We start from the raw sequence: 6,780 nt of genomic DNA, 5'->3' as shown, positions 1-6,780 counted from the left end.
AGCTCTGCTCTACCCCTCACACGTGGGGGATAGAGTGGGCTCAGGGATCCTCAGGTCGATTGTGTAAATATTGTATATTAGAGTGTAAATGAGACTAGAGACTATATTATTTTATCATTATGTTATTTTATTTATTTATTTTTCACACAGATTGATGGATTATGTTCATTTTGTTTATTCTTCTGTTTGTATATATTTTAAGAGTTTTTTAAAAATTATTTTAGTATGTATGAGATCATTCATCACTATTACCTATTGCCTACAACTGTGTGGTAGATTGTAATATCTATCAATAAATAAAAAAGTATTTTAAAAAAGAAAAGAAAATATATGCGAATTAATTATTTTAAAGAACATAAAAATTTCTTAAATATATCTATGTTATTCCACAACCTCTTAGAGCAATAGTTAATGTATTTAATTTCCCCAAAGGCTGATTGTACCTGCGGTTTTATCAACACTAACTTGGCCAATTAAAATGGCTCATCATAATTCAGAATTCTAATGAATATTTAAATTGCGAAAATTTTCCTCGGCAAGGGAAAGAGACGATAAAATCCAGGGGAGGTTCTTTCTCGAACAGCGGTGCGGTTATTTTATTGTTGAACAACTTGTATACAGTGCGGTCCCCACTGCAACCCCAAAACCCTTCTCCGATTACAAAACGTAAAATGTATGTCCTCATGCATATTAACACGGAATATTTTCCGTCTCGGCTCTTCTCAAACTATCTGTTTTAATATACTCATTTATACATAACTAATTACGTCGTAGTATGCTAAACAGTAAATTATCATTACTTAAGGTTAGTGATAAAAAAGAGACGTTTAGGAGAACGTTAAAACTCACAAGGAAAAATTACAATGGTAAATAATCCTCCCCACCCCCTATGTAAAAGTAAAAAAAAAAGACAGATATTAAGACACATCAGTCCAAGTTAAGTAATCCCAAAAGTAATTATGAAGACGCTGTGATAACTTTTGTGTGCCAATGTCACACAATCGGTATGTCGAGGAACAAATTCCTTGAAAATGTTTTTATTTTATCTTCAACGCTTTTTTATAATTTAAACTAGTAACTAATAAATTAGGCCTTTGTGGTCTTAGAGAAGTAGAAAGCTGAATACAACGATTCGAGGGAGCAAGGAATTGAGAAATAGTAAGAGCTCTTTGAAGATAGAGTTAGATTTTCGAAAAATTTAGAAGACTTTTGAGTGAATGAGTGTGTTAACCATTTCGACGAACCAGAGGTATGCGGTGGTCGTAGTTAGTGTCATTACCATTAGGGACACTAGTGTCAGCAAAGTGGGACTGACAGCTCTTGACGGCTCGAGTTGAAACCTCAAGCAGCAGGAGATGTGGTGTTGCTTTAACAAACTTTTGACGACCTTAAAATGAGATCTCCCAAACATTCTAGATGTGATATATACATAGTCGGGGTAGTGTATATTTCCATTTGTATGTCTCCTGAAAGGTTAATGGTTCATCTTCTATTTGCAAGTAATACCTTTCAGTTAACTGTCGATCAAGATAGCGAAGAATTGTCCACCTTGCACATTCCAACACACACAAGAAACCTAGTGAAGTTGGCCTCAAGTTATGAAGTATCAGTGATTCGGATAATTCCTCCATTGAAGAGCCAATATGGCTCTTTTTCCCATATTAAAGATGAATTAGATTTCTGTGAATCTGATAAGGATAACGTCAAAAAGTTGCTAACGGAGAATCTCAGGGACGTACTTTTAAACCTATCAGAGTCTTTTGACCAACAGAATAAAAATGGTCATAAGGATGTCATTGACAACATGATATTACCACAAAATATTCGACAACAAAGTAGAAATCTTTTGAGCGGGGAAAAGTTTACTTAAGAAGGGAACATGATCATACGTTTGTTAATGTTCACAGCTAAAGTAGATCCTAAAGTGAACATAAGTAAAATTTGAAAACTATATGTTTTCTAAATATGGTCCGCTTGAATTATTCTCTCTCTAACGTGGTTCGGCAGAAAGATTAAACAGAAAAATAAAGAGATATGATATATAAGTCAAAACAATATTCAAAATAAAAGGACTCATAAACACGGTATCGATAATTGTAAAGCCTTTGATGCAGCTAAAATCACTTTATCAGTTAAAATTCTGCAGTCTTGATGATTTCAAACAACGGAAATGAGATTCACAAACAGATAGGACCAAACACAGCAGCACAGGGTGATAAAGAGTATCTTTTCAAAAGTTGGAAATGAAAACATCTCTTTTTTACATTGTCCAATTTTGCTCTCTTTTTTCAGAGTTAATTTCTATTGTATATTCAGCTGCTATGAAATATGAACAAATCTTCATAAACTACAGAACCTTAGATTAAACATAATTGTGGATTAGTAATGAAATAACCTATCTGGTCGTATCAGATATTTGAAAAAATAAAATTTTCGAGATACGACCCCAAGTCTCCCCCCCTCTCACATCGTGGTAACTGAAATTGATAAAAATTTATTAGTCATTGTTCGGGGGACAAAATGATTTAATGCAGCAAAAAACCTAATTTGACTGGACTATAGTTTATATCTTGGAGTCGGAACAGGGATAAATGTGATTACACAATATCATAGGGAGTTTTATAAATTTTATTTTATACACCCGAAGCTTTTGGGACTACCTATCTCAATGTACCAAAAAGATCTAATTAGACTAGACTTAATAATAAAATTTTCTGTACGACGCATCGTTTTCAAGATGTGCACCAAATAAAAAAGAGAACGCTTATGCCTGTGCTTCCTCCAAATTGCGGCAACTGCAATCGACGAAAATTTATAGTCAGTAGACCTTTACTTACGTGTTCCTGAAACTTTTGGAACTAAATTCAGAAAAAAAAACCTAAGATGACTACAATATATTGTTAATACTATTTTCACCTCATAAATCTATTAGTTAATAGGGATAAAGTAAAACAGCTAAATACATAAATTGATTTTCGAAGAAGTATTCGATTTTGGAAAAAACAATAATTTAAAACTTTTCTGTCAATCACTGTAAAGAACGATTCTCGAAGTAAATAAAATTTGTTTATGTTTTTAATGGAATTGTTTGTCTTTATGTTTAATAATTAAAAAAATTAATTTATTTTTAATAGAAATGAGTTTTTCCCTTGATTTCTTGCAAAATGGGATTAATTCAATTAATTTATTTGTTAAAATATGGTATTTGGAATATCTCGAAAATATTTTCCAATGCACTTTGAATCCTAATGATAACAAAAAAAATAAATACCAGAATTTTACATATTTCTATCTTTCCTGAAAAATTTTCAAATGTGGATTTATCCGTTTTTGCACAACCACACCTAATATAATAAACATACTTAAATCTTTTCTTGAATTATCATGTAATGATTAATAGTAATTATTCAGCCATGTGCTTTCAAAAATAATATCATTGATTTCATTCGTATAAAACAAGACCCTATCATCGAAGGATAATAATTTGACATGTTTATGATGGGAGCTTGGGAGCAGCGTGGGTGTCACAAAGGGCACTCGATGGTTGTCAAGCACTGTCTTCTGGAGTTGATGTATTGAGGATAACAAGTTTAACTTGCGTTAAACCTGTTGGTGTAAATTATTAAATATGTGAAACGAAGTATCAGTAATAAATTTATTGACATTATCAACTATAGCTTGGGTTATTACACCCTCTGGTAGCAGCCGTCGACTTCCTTTTAAAATTACTGTTAAGATAAGAAAGATTCCAAGTCCTAAGCCGCTCAAAAACCCAAAGATCAGCAATCAGAAAACATTTTTCTAATTCAGTAATCATCAATTTAAAATTTAGCTCATAAACTATATTGACAAAGCATGAAATTCGTAACACATATTAATTTTTCTTGTTCTTATCCCTTCTATTTCTGTCTCTAAGGACCGAAATTAAAGTCAGAATCAAATATTCAAGTAAAAATTGCCATATTTTTAAGTTTAATAATAAAACTAGAACATATAATTAATATTTTCTTATGGCAAAACATTGTTCTAGTAAGAGACACAAATTAGTGGTAATATCATAAAACCTGTCCGACCCTACTAGGACTATAACTATTTTGTTTATCTTATCATATCATATGATATAATACCACCTGAAATCCTTAATATTTAAATATATATATTTTTTGATTTTATTATTTTTTATGATATTTACAACAGTACATAATGGTACAACCAGTACATTTGTTGTAAGATCATAATGGTATGATTAATACAGGCATTTAGAGAAACTACCCATTGGTAGCACTCAAATCGCAAGCCATATTCTCTTCAGGCGCCTCGGAGGACAGTTAGGAATGGAAGAGAAAGTAATGTTAGAAACTAGTGGGATTGGATGTTTAAGAAGTTTATAGTGGAATATTTGAATATGAATTTTAAAGTGTCCAACCTAGTACGCTGTCTAGTGGCTTAACCTTTGGGTTAATATCGCGTTCCTGCACTTTAGTGGGTATACTGCTCAGATGGTTTAGAGAGAAGGTCGCTCTGCTTCGTAGCTGCCAATCAGAATACAAAATGGAATTTAATTTGTGACTTGTTACACCTGGCCGTAGGGGATGGTGCGGTGTTTAGTATATATCGCCGATAATTTAATACTGACAGCTAGGGGATGGGGGTGTGCTCCTTAGCCCGGGGGTGATTTATAGCGAAGAGAGTGACTAATACCCCTTGGAACGGTATATCACACTCACCTCCCTCCTACCAACTTTCTCCCGAATCTTTTTGCATTGCCTCTCCTTTGTTTTCCCATTTATCACAAGTTTTCTTATCGGTTCTTATTAAGTTATTTATAGATCTCATTAAATTTTGCTTCAGTTGTTGGCTGACGTTTTGCCTTAGTTTTACAGCCTAAGATGTTATCAATTGATACTTGTTGATTACTAGAAAGTAATTTTCATTTTTTTTTTCTACTTCAAATAATTAAAAAATTCTATCTTAGCAAATATTTAGCCATATTAGAGTAAACGGTAGAATATTGTGAAATGGATGCTACAAAACGACACTTCTTGGGAGTTAATTTTAGTGAGGTAGCTGGTTAGGAGATGAGAATTGACAGGATGTGTTTTACGGGAACTGGCCGTAGATCCTAGCAGGATGGAATCTATCCTCTGTAGGGAACCAGCCAATCGTTCGTGAAGTAGATGGCAATTCCAACAGGAACTAGCCTACAATCGTAAAGGGGATCTCAAATCCTACTGGAAGTAACAGTAGGTACTTACAAAAGAGAGAAAGAGTTTAGAAAGGATGAGAGATCCAGAGAAGTCAGTAGTGAAATAAAATACTACTATACATTTCCAAAAATAGCGCTAGAATGTACTGATCCCCTATCTATATTAGGAGTATTTTTCACTGCCACAACAAGGGTTTTCAAAAGAAATGCATGTTTTAAGTTGCTCTTCACGAACGATAGGCTGGGTTCCCTACAGAGGGAAGATTCCATCCTGCAAAGATTTACGGCTAGTTCCCGAAAAACTCATCCTGTCAATTCTCATTTCCTAACCAGCCAAGTAGCCTGCAAGAAAACGCATTGTTGAGCCTTTTTGGTGTAGAGTACCTCACATCTTTAAATGGAGTTAGAATTAATTAATTATACACAACCAAATCGACGACTAAATCACTGTGTAGGATTATGCACTATTTTATCCGATCAATCCTTCTTAGAGTGTTGGCGTGGGATGTGCTGTTCTATAATTTCCTTTCATACGTCCTATCTGTTTCAGGATTTTTTAGAGAATTAAGGCTTAATCTTGAAATGTTTCAGTAGTAGTTAACAGTAATTTAAAAATGAAAAGTATAACTACTAACAGGGATTGTAACGTTAACAAGTTTCATAATATTGAGATCACAAAAAGTTGTTATTTTAAGAAAAACAAAATCAAACGCTGTCGGTTGTAATAGATCAGGAAAGTAATCCTTGAAATGAAGGCTACAGTTGGCTTTATTTACACACTCTCATAGCTTAGGTCTATGATTTCATGGTCAAGTTGATTGTTTACATTTTTGTTTGTTTTTATACAAGAGTATGACCTAGATAAGTGGAATAAAATCGATTTAATCCAGCTCACTTCACTCTTCATGAAAAATTTTGTTCTTCGTTCAGTCAGTTTGCAATAAAAAAACAAGCAATCAATCAATCATTATATCTTAAACATTGATCGTAATAATACTCAAGTAACGGACACGACTGAAATATACCAAGCATCAATTCCATACTAAGAATTAATAAATTAGATTATGCCAGGTGAGGCGAGAATAGAGCAACACGGAACTCATCAAATAAATGCTGTATAGATAAGGGCTTGTTACTTAAGTAATTACTTACCGAATTGCAATGGTAAGTCTTCAAAAATCGATAAGTGTTATCGATTTCCTCTAATATTATTTATTATTATTATTGGCGTGGCACACCGTGGAGGTCCATGCCCTCGCGCGCAGTATGGGTTTGTCACTCTCACCCCTATTTTTTGTGAGTGCCACCCATAGGCTAACGTGCCTCACAAATGCCCGGGGGAAGGCTGTGAGTGAGTTTTCTATAATATTATGCTTGAAAAAATCCTGGGTAGAGCCGGGCAAGAACTCACCCCCTTTGGGTTTGTAGACAGGCGCGTTGCCATACTACTACCGTCGCCCCCTAATATATTTAGAAGACTATTTTTTTAACTTTTTTATTTCAACAATTAAATGTAAAACTTGTAAAAAGTGTTAATTCTGATGTTATGAAAAATAATTGCATGCACTGATGGT

The sequence above is a fragment of the Halyomorpha halys genome, unplaced genomic scaffold (assembly GCF_000696795.3).
Source record: "Halyomorpha halys isolate HHAL.00 unplaced genomic scaffold, Hhal_1.1 Scaffold231.1, whole genome shotgun sequence".
Taxonomy (NCBI): Eukaryota; Metazoa; Arthropoda; class Insecta; order Hemiptera; family Pentatomidae; genus Halyomorpha; species Halyomorpha halys.
This window is presented reverse-complemented; position numbering follows the sequence as displayed.